The sequence below is a fragment of the Eurosta solidaginis genome, chromosome 2, assembly GCF_040869045.1.
Source record: "Eurosta solidaginis isolate ZX-2024a chromosome 2, ASM4086904v1, whole genome shotgun sequence".
Lineage (NCBI taxonomy): Eukaryota > Metazoa > Arthropoda > Insecta > Diptera > Tephritidae > Eurosta > Eurosta solidaginis.
Window position 1 is genome coordinate 201,057,382 of NC_090320.1, and position 15,011 is coordinate 201,072,392.

The following is a 15,011-nucleotide window of genomic DNA, read 5'->3' on the forward strand; positions in this document are numbered from 1 at the left end:
CGCCAATTAAGTAAGCAAGTGAGTGCCTGTCGAGTATTTGTTGTTGTTAAATACATTTTCTTTTTACATATTCCTCTACGTTTTCACGGCTGGAGCCTTCACATGTGAAGCATGAAATTTGTACCTTAAAATCGTCCTATTTTCGGCTTTACGTATTCACTTCCTCTCATCCCGCAAGCATCATGCTAAACCGCGATGTTTTACTCAACAAGCTTTATTTTTATTTCATCCATGTTATTTCGTAGGAGTTAATTTTTTTTCGTATGAGGGCAGCCATTTTCCTAGCGTACCAATATAGTCTAGGAAAGCAGAAACTTCCGGTAGGTTTTGCAGCTGCAGATATTTTTCATTTTATTCCACTTCCGAAAAGTCGGTATACTGTGATATAGAACAACAACAAATTTTCAAATTAAATATTAATCAAAACTACAATTTTTGATTGATGTTACGAAGTGGTGAGTAAAAGCAAAAACAATTACTTGAAACACTTCGAAAATTTCATTTCGAAAGTGAATCTTGCTGGATTTAGTACTGACCGTTGGTAAAGAACTGAGTGAAATATTTTGTGCCGGTAATGATAATTACTATGTTTAAAGCTTTGTTCTACGAGCAATGATGTGTGAAAAATAAATCTGTACTCCATTTTTGTTATTTGCTGTTACAAGCACTTCTTCTTAACAACTCCCAAACAATGTCGCGCCATTTACTCTACTCACCCACATTTGTGCGCTGCCTACAATCTCCTACATTGGAAAATCGCGCTACTACGCTCGAATATACTACATTGAGTTCCGCAATTATTCCCGCTCTCTCGACTTCATTTTCCCCAACTGAATACCAACTGTATTTACATACCCACATACTTAAAAACATGTGTAGATATTTGCGTTGAGTGCGTATGCTCCATGTTGGGTTTGGAGCCTAAACTCAAAGCTTAACCAACTCTAACTCAAATACTCCGTCTCAATTGAACAGGCGAACAAAATTAAACGAAAGATGTTGGACACGCTCCCTTAAAATCGGTTACAGAACAAAAAAAAAAAAAAAACAATAACAGCAAGTAGCTGCAAAGCGAGGAACAAAAAAGCAACAGACCAGACGATAAAAGCTACAATACAGCAATAAAACAGTACAATTATCTACCGAACATACAGCTTTATTGATAAGAAAGAGCGCTTTAACCAGTTTTAGAGAAGAGGGATTCGAACCACCACCACAAGTGCTGATAATAAGAAACTCATGCGTCATAATCAAAAATGAGTCAAGTTATAACGAGCTGTGCTGCTGAATATGAGGAAAAAAGTGATGAAATATTACAATTCGACTCTTCAAGAGTGCAAAGAGATAAACTTTTCTCTCTAAAGAACATTCCTAGTTTTACGAAAGGGAAATTTTCCAATCCAATTAAGGGCACTAATGACGGCGGCCGCAATGAGCTTAATAGCCAGTCACTCCTATGAGCCCTTAAATCCGCCACTGATGTAAGTCTACGACCATCATCTTCTACATATGTCAATAAAAGGATGTGCGTCGGTCTGGCTTCTTTGTGTAAACGCAAACTAAACAAAGCAAACCTTTACAAACGTGCCACTTCACCAATATCAGCTTAAAGATGAAGGGGTCTAAGTTCTGGCATGAGAAACAGTATGGTCACATCCTGAACAGAATTGTCAGGAACTTTGAGGTGAGGATTTAAAAAAAGAAGTTATCTCACTCTACTCGTCCAAACAGGATTGCAGTATCGAAACAGGAGTTTTCTAAAAGGCATTATAGCATGCATGTACTCCGTGTCCCAAAGACAGCTAGCACCTTCCAAGCGGAAGTAGTTGGAATCGGGAGGACCTACAATATCCAACTAAATTAAATAAGGCAAGCGGTTAGCTTCCGATTACATCTTCTTAGGTCTTCAGCGACCATGGGAAGACGATACAGCCAAGAGCAAATCCTGCGAATACCGAACATTCCTGTGTTCTTGGCCACAAGGATATTGATGGTAATGAGAGAGCAAAACTTAAAGGCATCAGTAGGCAACACTGAGGCAGTCGCGGTGCAACGACCACTCACAGCAATCCAAAAGAACATTCATAACAAGTCGTAGAAGATTTTCATATGAAACTGGTGTACTTTTAACAGCAAAAAGAACACCAAACTAACAGTAGCTGACAGCGAAAAAAGGAACACTTTAAGAATGCTAAGTATGTTTAAGAAGGAAACCTGTAGAATCACCGACACAACAATAGGAACAGGACTCTGGAAAGAATGGCGATTGCCTCGAATGAGGAGCACTAGTATTGCCATTTTAAAGGTTGTAAAGAAACTGCTACTTTTTTGAGTGTTCTGATATAGTTAATAGAAGGGAAACATTAAAGAAGAAGGTTTGCGTTACCTGTCTTAAAGGAAGTGTCAAAAGTGTCAAACCAATTAGTTGGAGCACAGCCACAATCAATTAACAATGGATCAATTGATTTCAAGGTACCGTCTTTCTAGCTGGGCGGCACAGCAACCAAACAAGCAAAAAAGAAACATATTAAGTGTAATCGCAAAAAACGTTGTTAACGCCAATTTTTATAAGTTGTAACTTCTTGTACAAAATTGTTATCATTGGGCTCTTTCATTGCTCAAATACCAATTCGGTGAATAAAATATTTTCCTCCACATACCAAAGTATGTGATCATCATATACCTCACCTAAGCGATTTTTGCCGTTTCGTAACGCCATCTATCCCTGTTCCGCGATAACTCAAGCCAAGTGGGAGCAACAAGGGCGGTCAAGTATTCCTCCCAACTCAGTAGAGGTATTCTCCTTCCTCTGCCTCCAAACTGTCGACTGAAATACCTTCTTGGTTGAAGCATCTTCATCCGTTCGTATAAAATGACCTAGCCAGCGAAGCCTTTGTGTTATATTCCTTGCAATACCGTCATATCTCCGTAAAGCTCATACAGCTCATCATCATACCTCACTTGAAACTCGCCGTCGGCACCACTAATAAGACCATAAATCTTCCGGAGAACTTTTCTCTCATCTTTTCTCGTCACCGTCCATGAATCCGGCATGTAGAGTATAATTTTCGTTCGTCGAGAGAGAATTATACTTTTAAATTACCTACTCAGTCCAAAGTAGCACTTGTTGGCAAGACTTATACTCCGTTTTATTTCTAATCTTATATTATTTTTGCTGTTAATGCAAAAACGGTCAACAGTGACGTGGCTGCCAAGGCGCCAATTTGCCGATTCTTTCTTGGATGACAGGAAGTATTTCGTCTTGTTCTCATTTCCCGCAAGACCCACTTTTTCTGCTTCTTTTTCTAAAATGGAGAAGGCAGGACTCACAGCGCGTTTGTTCAGGCCTATAATATAAAAATCCTCAGAATACGCCAGTAATTGTATGCTCTTATAATATAGATTGTACCGATGGCTTAGTTCTGCCGCTAGAACTATCTTCCCCAGCATAATTTAACGAAATCGTATGAAAGAGAGTCGCCTTGTCCGAAGCCTCGTTTGGTTTCGAATGGCTCCGACCTCTTCATTCCCAATCCTTACGAAGCTGGTGGTGTTGCTCAACGTCATTTGACATAGCCTTATCAACTTTTCAGCGAACTTAAATTCAGACATACCAGCATACAATCAGCTTCTCTTCGCGTTCTCAAACGCTGCTTTAAAGTCGACAAAAAGATGGTGAGTGTCGATTTGCTTATCCCGAGTCTTTTTTAGAATCTCACACATCAAGAAGATCTGGTTGATAGTAAATTTAACAGGTCTGAAGCCGCAGAGATAAGATCGATGACTATGGGATTCAGTCTTTCGCACAGAACGCGATATTCAGCTGATTGATTCCGCGGTGTTTGGCACGGTTTACGGTATCGCCTTTCTTGTGGATTGGGCATACTTTAGAGGTGATAAAACCAAATTAGCTGACCTAATCATATGAAATAGGTCGAAAGGATATTAAAAGCAAATATTAGGATATCCAAGACGAAAATAATGGCATATAGATTTCAAAAATGGGATGTCAAATAACCAAGTTCCCTGCAAAAATCGTTGGATCATGTGGTCCACTGGAGTACTTATCATTATAATCCACTGCAATGCAGCAATGGACCAAATCATGTTTCTACACGAACATATTATAAGCCGATCATTGCCCGTTTTTAACGATTGTAAACACTACACGATGTTTATTGGACTGTGGGTACTTCATGGATTACTCCTATGTAATGCGGAGCTAGAGTTTATGGTCCAGTCCTAGAACATCGCAATGCTAATTTTTTTTATGAATTGTTGTTAATTTTGGAGCACTCGGTTGGTCCATAGCGAGTACTCCATACATGCATGCATGGAGTACTCGAGATTTTTGCAGGGTTATAATAAAAAAAATTTCGGCTATATATCGAAGAACAAACAATTTTTTTTTTTAAATGTATGCTAAACCCCCTCAGCATAAGCTTCAGTTTTAGAGCCGCACTTTTGCAACTTTTTTTAGCAACACAATCCAGTATACGTATGAGTTTTTAATTAATTAGTTCTTACATACCTTTAAGTTACTCGATTATTTTTAGGTGCAATATTCTGAAAATTAGAAAAAGGTAGTTTATTAGAGTTTTGTCTAAAACACAGAATTTTTAAAAGGTACATATCTATTTACAAGGTCTCCTATTTATCGTATGTGCTATATTTTGATTGGGGAACCTTGGTAACGACCTTCCCTGCTTGGCGCTTACAACTAAATCGAAGTAGACTGCTGAGTAGAATATCATGTTATCTCCGCTACCGTTTCAAAAGTGCCCTATATGAGAATTTACCTAAAGAATGCCTTATCTCAACATTATAACGAATTTAGTGCAATTCCTCTTATTTTCAACCTTCTACTATCGTTCGAATCACTAAACTGTCGAATAAATAACTCCAATATTCGATAATGCAAAATGGTCTTTATTAGACTACTTTCAAAATAACACTTCTATTGCTCGACAGATAACTGGCTTGTCGTGCCTCAACTGTTGCCGCTTTTATACTGCCCGGTTTCCTCGCCGACATATTTCTAGGCGCTACTATTTGCAGAATTTACTAGTTAGTTATCAGCTATAAATTTCTCAGCTATAACTACAGATGCACGATTTTATAGCTTCTCTCATTCACCATGCGCGTGTATATGTGAGTGATACTTGCTCAAATGAATGCATACCTTTGGGAGTATCTCAGATATATGCATGCGTTTGTGCGTTGCTCACCGCTGCTTGTATGGACATATGTGTAGACATAATGATTAATTTGGTTATGTGCATACAAGTCACTGCTCAGTATCGGCTTAGAGATGATAGTATTCCTTAGTGTTGCTAATGTTCGCCAGAATATGCATTCTAAACGCGCCGCATCACAGCAAAAACTCAACATTTTGAGGTTAGAAGGGCGTTTATAAAAAAAGTTCTGAGATAGGACGATCTTTAACCAAATTCTGAAAAGAGGCATTTTTTAAACAAATCTTTAGATATGGCGTTTTGGATCTGGCAGGCGGGGAAGGATCACATTGAATTTGGTCGTAAAAATATTGGTTCGAAATTGTCAACTACTTAAGCAATTATCTTTAGCCAGTAACATTTTTGAAACATACTTTTGATTTCTTGGAGCGGTTTTAGAACCGGTTAATTTAAATTTAAACTTTGTTGGAACCAGTTACTTTTTGAAACTGAGAATTTCTCTTGAACCAATTACTCTTTCGGAAGTGGTTACTTTTTTGTAACCGTGTATTTTCCTGAAACCACTTATGAAGAATCGGTTATTTTTTTAAACGGTTACATCTTAATTTTTTTTGAAACCGAGCTCTAAATAAGTACCCAAATCCCAAGAAGGGTCTGGTTTTGAAAAAGTAACCGGCTTTGAAAGGTTAAGCAAAGAAGTACACGAATCTGCAAAACAACCCGGATCTAAATAAATACCCTGTCCTTTAAGGTAGCCGGATCTGAAAAAATACACGGTTCTAGAAAAGTACCCGGTACCGAAAACGCACCGGTTCTTAAAAAAGCGATTTTTTGTCGTACAAGTATGTCAATGGTACCACAACTAACAAAACACGATTTTTGAGTTAATGATGAAATAAATATAAATTAGAGCACATTAAGCTAAAAACTGGAAAAATTTATGTAACTAAAACAAAAAAAAATTGTATTATTTAATAAAAGAGCGTGGCCGCTCTGTGCAATTTTTTAGTAAATCGAATGTTCTACGCTTGCTTTACAATAATGCTAGTATTTTTCGTTCATTATTAGGGGAACTGACGATCTGCAAATGGTCTAGCGTTATTGCATTGCAAAATTTGTATGGGATATTTTTTACAGTACACTAACAAAATACACGGCAATGCACTCGCTACGTCATGGCAAATACACAACATCAAAAATGAGTTATTTTTTTTAATGTCAAATCAACAACTGTGAAAACGAAACGAAACAATATTCAAAGAAAAAATTTGCAACCAAAAAAATTGTTCACGATCCGTGGCTTTCATTTCCTATAGCAACGTTTCCAACATCACACAAAATTCTGAGCTGCCTTATTGTTTTATTGTTTGTTTTAAAAATATTTTTTAAATTTTTACACCTCAGTTTTAACTTAATGTTGTTATGCTGGCTCGAGGTCAGGTTTTTACAAAAAATCTAAATAGTTGTTTTTTTGGATACCAATATATTTCGGTTACTCTACGGTAATTGTCTTCAGGGTCGAAAATTTTATTTCACGTCCTCCCAGTGTGACGTGAAGTTTTATAAAAGTAGAGTAAGAGAGTAGAGTAAAATCTCAAACCTTCAGTTTTAATTCAGAAAATTGTAATTGAACTTCAGTATTTTCAACTTAAGTTCAAAATTAAAACTGAAGTTCAAAGTATCTATTTTTAGTTCAGAAAATTACAACTGAAGTTTAGAATTTTCAATTTAAGTTCAGAAAGTTGCAATTTAAGTTCATAAAAATTAAATTTGAAGTTCAAAACTTCTATTTGTTGCCAGAATGTTACAATTAAAGTTCAGAAAATTACAGAATTTTCAATTGAACTTCAATTATAGAATTTTCAATTCTAATTTTCTGAACTTGAATTGTAGTTTCCTGAATCTCAATTGAAATTTCTGAACTTAAATTGCAAATTCTGAAGTTCAATTGTTACTTCCTGAACTGAAACTGAAAAAGGTGTAGTTCGATATGCCTAAGAAGAGCGGTTTTATTTTTAACTATATCAGATTACAGATATTAATACCAAACGATTGGAACCAAATTTATTTACATGTGTTTAACTGTTTGATAGTTACATGACCAGGTCTTTTATTTTTTACAATAAAAATATTTGGCTTCACTCAACCGACATCATCTGAACTTTTTGAACTTTGAAGTTGTTGCTAGGGCTCTATATTTAGGAATTCTTTCGGCACAGTTTTTCGTGATCACTTGTAAATTTTTGTCTGGTTTCTGCGCTGTGCCAACTGAAGAATGAAAAATTAAACTGAAGATAACAAAAAGCCAAAGCTCTTTTGCGTCCAAAGACTTTCAGATAATTATAATAAGGCTTTTAAAAAAAAAAAACTTGAATTGATTATAATTAGTTCATTGTAAGGTCTATCTATCATGCGAACAAGCGCGCTGCTTTCATATTCCTTCATCCTCACAATGCCTTATACAATTTTTTGCTAGGAATTATATATATTATAATTGCACACTACCCCGACAGCAGCAGTGCATGTCATTCTATACATTCCGCCTGCAGACCTAACGGCCAAAAGCATCGCGTTAGCAACGCCAACAAGGCTTAAGGCCTCGGGGCAGCTTGAGTGCAGGCCTTATGGCCACAGCAGTATAGCGTCATCTAATATCGGGCAAAAGGAATATATGGTCCCGTGCCTGAGCTTCGAGAGAAATATTGGGCCCACAATTGAGCCGGAGGTTTGGTGCCGCGGTGCAGAAATGACAGAACATCCTATACACGTGTATACGGATAATTCCAAATTAATGGAAGGGGTTGGATCTGCTGTTTACTGTGTCGACCCAGAAATAAGTAGATTCTAAAGGCTGTCAGATTACGGCAGCGTTATCAGGCAGAAATTATGGCAGTGAAGAAAGCAGCAAAAATTCCAGAGGAAACGGGCATAAGCTGCAGTCACGTCAATTTACATATTGACAGTCAGGCTGCGATTAAGGCAATAATCTCACAGAGTACTTCATCAAGAAGTGTTCTGGAATACAAGGAAGCATTGGAAAAACGAAAAGGCGATGAGTTAGCAAAGGAGGCTGCAACACTCGCTGAGTCGACGATAGGCGTCCCAATACGTTTGGGTCAAATCAAAAGGAGACAGGAGTTGCATATGATCTATCAAGCAGGAAAGGCGTGGACAAAATCGCGGGGCTACAAAATGTCTAAGGTCGTGTGCAAAGCCTACGATATTAGATTCACAAAGTGGCCCATATCTCTGAATAGAGAAGACTTAAGGACTCACAATGAGCATACTGACTGGGCACTGCCTTCAGGCGTCACATGCTTATAAGTTAGGCCTCGTCAGTAAGTGTAGGAAGAGTGAGCTGCAAGAAGAAAAGGTTGAGCACGTTCTGTGTTCGTGTCCTGCGCTCGCCAGGTCAATGCTGCAGCTATTAGGGGCGGCAGTGTTGCTAGAGCTGGAGGCAGTAATTAAGCTGGGTCCTACAAAAATTCTAGTATTTGCCAAGAGGACGGAGTTATTCTATAACATATGCCCTGTCACCAGATTGGGGTTCTTCAAACAAATTCTGGTAACACTATGGACACATTCAGTCTATGTGAGGTCTTTATTGACCGGCCAGTTCAACCTAACCTAATTGCATACTTGTTATCTGAATTGAATACATTCAACAGTATCAGCCACCCAGCTAAGCTTCTACAACAATTTTTTACGAAAACACAATGGCGCCATGTATGATACACAAACGCGTGAACAAAGCTGGTGGTCAATTAAGAAAACAAATGGCGCCATCTGCACAAAGTCGTTGGTATGCGCGACAGCATTTTTTCCCCTACAGCTAGTATATATTTATTAGTATGTAAAGGCCGCGGTACAATGATATTTTTCATATAGATGCATTTAACACAAGCTTATGCATTCCAATAACATCGCCACAATCAACCAAGATGTTGCGTTTGTAAATATGAAGGAACTTCAGACGTGGCAATTGAAGTTTATTATGCCTTGCCCATTCACATACAAAATTTCGGGAAGCACTGTTGTAAGCATTCTCCCTATACAACAAAAATACTTGCTAACATATTTTTTTTCGTATTCGATTGTTATATTGCAGTTTTTAATTGTGAAAAATGTTAGAAAATTTACCAACCAGTGGGAAAAATAATTTCGCTTGCAAAGTGTGCCAACACCCTTAGCCATAGCAAATTTCAAGTTCTTCTTCTTATGATTTGCTTGGAACAAAATTGGGGAGTTGGCTACTTTTCAATATCAGATGGCGCCAGTGTCGCTCATTCTCCATAAAATTACGTGCAATCTACTCATAATGCATAAGTATGTGTTAAACTCATCTATTTGAAAAACTGCTTATGCGTCGGAGCTATAAGTATCTATAGGTACAACAGCTCCTAGAAATGTGCTATTTTCACATATGATATGCATATATATATTAATACATATGAACTAGCTTAAATGGAAATACAAAAAAATACTTTTAACCATACAATATGAACTAACGATCTCTGCTAAAACTGCTTCACTCCTAATTGTTAGCATTCCACAATAGGGGATGAAATGGCGTAAAAAGTATGCGCCCCTAAAGCAACACCTCCACATACGCACCTACAAAGCCATATCCGTTAACTGACAAAGCAATCATCCCTACAAAAGCATTGTGATATCACTCATACGCCGAGGTGTATAACCAGAATATCTGGCGCTAAAGTTTGGGGAATACTAAATGAATGTAAATATGCATTAGCTGCTTGCTGTCAACTGCTGTTAGCCTTTGTAATTGCTCCTCTTTTCGATGCTTTTGAAGCTTGTGTGTATTATTTTATTTATACAGCGTAAAGTCAAAGTTCATTGGCTCGCTTTCAGTTTTATTGTTATCACGGTTGCCACAGCCCGTTTTCATTTGGGACCAAAATTCGTCGAAAAAAGGACCAAATCTCAAAAAAAAAAGGACCAAATTTTGTTTTCATTTAGTGGTATACAAACAATGTAATAATCAACAACTTGAAAGTACAAAACAACACGACGTTACAAACAAACAAAAAGTGCTCAATTAAAATTGATGATAACTATTGATGATGATAATTAAATACATTTTATCACATATGGGCATATTTTTCAGTCCTATACACATATGTATGTGTATATATTTAAAAACTTAAAGCATATATGTTTATAATATATTCTGTTCATTGTATAGCTTTTCTAAGACCAGCCTTTGTCTTTCACCAACTAAACGTAATGAGGACCTGGGTTTTGTGTAAAAATTTCTTTGGCTAACATTATGTGGCTGATTGAAATAAACTCCAATTTATTGCGTAATTTTGTTTTAATAAGAGACAATTCAAAAATTGTTCGGTCTGCGGCCACCGAACTATGTGGCAGACTGAGTAAATCATATACAAAACCAAGCAATTCTTTAAAACACTTTTCGTTGATACCATTTATATAAAAGCTTTCTTTTTCCCAAAAAGCTAAAACGTCTTTATCAGGCTTAAAATCACATTTAATAGTCTTAAAAGCTTCCACTGTGTAACAATGGTATCTTGATCGCACTTTATCAAGTACGAAAAGTTATTTATTATCGGTATTATAGAAGTTTCGGTTTCTGCTAATACCTTGTCGAGAGTAATTGTACATAAAACTTGTATATCACATCTATAAAAATCAAAGGGGTTTTGCATTTGCTTTAAGAGTTCAATATAAAAATCTAAAATATTTTTTTTTTTACCGCAAGTCGTTGTACATCTGTAAAGTTATCGCTTTCAAGAAATACTTCAGCTTTACTTACAACAAAAATATTTTTTAATTCGAGGTAGTAAGTTTTATCACTTAAATCAACAAACAACTGTCAAACCAAAACAAAATATGCAAACAAAATTTAAAACGAAAAAAAAGTTGTTCAGGATCCGTATCTTTCATTTGCAATAGCGACGTTTCCAACACAAAATACACAAAATTCTGAACTCCCTAGGGAGTGTAAGGGTACTTTTTGGTACTTTTCGTAATTTCTGCCTCATTTTGACAGGTAGAAGCTTCGAATTTCAAACAGTGCTTACAATTATTAAAAAAAAAATGTTGTCTATAAAAATCGTAGATATCGGTCATATATATAACTTTTATCACATGTTTGCAACGCATCAACAAAAATAAACTATGGTTTTTGAAGTTGCGTATTTGCCATAGCGTAGCAAATGCAAAGCCGTATATAATTTTTTGGAGAATGCAATGCTAAATGTCTATTGCTTTTGAAACGCAATCCACAAAGCATGTTGTTGATCCAAATTGTGTGGTATATTTACAGGCGCGCATCAACAGAGCCTAGTTACATTGGATTTTTAGCAGCGCTTTATTTAACAATGCCTCCGCTGTTCATTCGTACTTCCTTACTTACTTACTTACTTAATATAAAACAACGAAATATTTTTTATGTACTCACTATGCATGTAGTTGCTCAAGATAAGCTTGAAGTGTGCTTCAATTTGATGGTATAGGAATGGCAGACGAATCTTTTCTGATTGGAACTCTTTATTTAAGGTATTTATAATTTTAAGAAAATAAGCGAGAAACAGCATATACGCTTTTATTTCGGGATCTGTCATTAAATTTGCTAATTGTATTGCACTAACTCCACTTACTTCGAGACACGCACAATATTACACGACAAAGCGTTCTATGTAAAACCGGCCAATAGCTATCTGCTAAGCTGCTGAGAGTTACTGAAAATCGATTGCCATTCACAGGGTGTTCAAACAAGCAAATTTTTTTATTAGATTTGCGTATTGTTATGAAAGTAAATCGTGACGGCTCGCCCAAAAAGGACCAAAATTGAGAAAAAAGGACCAGCGGACCAACATGGTTTTAACCGGACCAAATTTGGTCCAAATGGACCCAAAGTGGCAACCGTGATTGTTATACCGATTGCTGGCGACACATTGCTTTTCGACTCAGCCCACAATGTGTAAATTACTTTTCTTCTTTATTGTTTTGTAAACATTTCACTTTATTCTTCTACATATTTTTATACTCAGTTGAGCAGAGCTCACAGAGTATATTAACTTTGATTGGATAACGGTTGGTTGTACAGGTATAAAGGAATCGAGATAGATATAGACTTCCATATATCAAAATCATCAGTATCGAAAAAAAATTTGATTGAGCCATGTCCGTCCGTCCGTCCGTTAACACGATAACTTGAGTAAATTTAGAGGTATCTTGATGAAATTTGGCACGTAGATTCCTGGGCGCTCATCTCAGATCGCTATTTAAAATGAACGATATCGGACTATAACCACGCCCACTTTTTCGATATCGAAAATTTCGAAAAACCGAAAGAATGCGATAATTCATTGCCAAAGGCGGTTAAAGCGATGAAACTTGGTAGATGGGTTGACGTTATGACGCAGAATAGAAAATTAGTAAGATTTTGGACAATGGGCGTGGCACCGCCCACTTTTACAAGAAGGTAATTTAAAAGTTTTGCAAGCTGTAATTTGGCAGTCGTTGAAGATATCATGATGAAATTTGGCAAGAACGTTACTACTATTACTATATATGTGCTAAATAAAAATTAGCAAAATTGGATGAAGAACACGCCCACTTTTTAAAAAAAAAATTTTTTAATTCAAATTTTAACATAAAATTTAATATCTTTACTGTATATAAGTAAATTAAGTCAAACTTCAACTCCAGTAATGATATGATGCAACAAAATACAAAAATAAAAGAAAATTTCAAAATGGGCGTGGCTCCGCCCATTTTCATTTAGTTTGTCTAGAATACTTTTAATGCCATAAGTCGAACAAAAATTTACCAATCCTTCTCAAATTTGGTAGGGGCGTAGATTCTATGACGGTAACTGTTCTCTGTGAAAATGGGCGAAATCGGTGGAAGCCACGCCCAGTTTTTATACACAGTCCACCGTCTGTCCTTCCGCTCGGCCGTTAACACAATAACTTGAGCAAAAACCGACATATCTTTACTAAACTTAGCCCACGTACTTATCTGAACCCACTTTATCTTGGTATAAAAAATGGCCGAAATCCGACCATAACCACGCCCACTTTATCGATATCGAAAATTACGAAAAATGAAAAAAATGTCATAATTCTATACCAAATACGAAAAAAGGGATGAAACATGGTAACTGGATTGGTTTATTGACGCAAAATATAACTTTGGAAAAAACTTTGTAAAATGGGTGTGACACCTACCATATTAAGTAGAAGAAAATGAAAAAGTTCTACAAGGCGAAATCAACAGCCCTTGGAATCTTGGCAGGAATACTGTTAGTGGTATTGCATATATAAATAAATTAGCAGTACCCGACAGATGATTTTCTGTATCACCTGGTCCACATTTTGGTCGATATCGCGAGAACGCCTTCACATATACATCTAAGGGCCACTCGCTTTTAAAACCCTCATTAATACCTTTAATTTGATATCCATATCGTACAAACACATTCTAGAGTCACCCCTGGCCCACCCTAATGGCGATATCTAGAAAAGGCGTCCACCTATAGACCTAATGCCCACTCCCTCTTAAAATGCTCAGTAACACCTTTCGTTTGATACCCATATCGTACAAACATTCTAGAGTCACCCCTGGCCCACCCTAATGGCGATATCTCTAAAAGGCGTCCACCTATAGACCTAATGTCCACTCCCTCTTAAAATGCTCAGTAACACCTTTCGTTTGATACCCATATCGTACAAACATTCTAGAGTCACCCCTGGCCCACCCTAATGGCGATATCTCGAAAAGGCGTCCACCTATAGACCTAATGCCCACTCCCTCTTAAAATGCTCAGTAACACCTTTCGTTTGATACCCATATCGTACAAACATTCTAGAGTCACCCCTGGCCCACCCTAATGACGATATCTCGAAAAGGCGTCCACCTATAAACCTAATGCCCACTCCCTCTTAAAATGCTCAGTAACACCTTTCGTTTGATACCCATATCGTACAAACATTCTAGAGTCACCCTTGGTCCACCTTTATGGCGATATCTCGAAAAGGCGTCCACCTATAGAACTAAGGAGAACTAAGGATTACTCCCTTTTAAAATACTCATTACCACCTTTCATTTGATACCCATATCGTACAAACACATTCTAGAGTCACCCTGGCCCACCCTAATGGCGATATCTCGAAAAGGCGTCCACCTATAGACCTAATGCCCACTCCCTCTTAAAATGCTCAGTAACACCTTTCGTTTGATACCCATATCGTACAAACATTCTAGAGTCACCCTTGGTCCACCTTTATGGCGATATCTCGAAAAGGCGTCCACCTATAGAACTAAGGATTACTCCCTTTTAAAATACTCATTACCACCTTTCATTTGATACCCATATCGTACAAACACATTCTAGAGTCACCCCTGGCCCACCCTAATGGCGATATCTCGAAAAGGCGTCCACCTATAGACCTAATTCCCACTCCCTCTTAAAATGCTCAGTAACACATTTCGTTTGATACCCATATCGTACAAACATTCTAGAGTCACCCCTGGCCCACCCTAATGGCGATATCTCGAAAAGGCGTCCACCTATAGACCTAATGCCCACTCCCTCTTAAAATGCTCAGTAACACCTTTCGTTTGATACCCATATCGTACAAACATTCTAGAGTCACCCTTGGTCCACCTTTATGGCGATATCTCGAAAAGGCATCCACCTATAGAACTAAGGATTACTCCCTTTTAAAATACTCATTACCATCTTTCATTTGATACCCATATCATACAAACACATTCTAGAGTCACCCCTGGCCCACCCTAATGGCGACATTTCGAAAAGGCGTC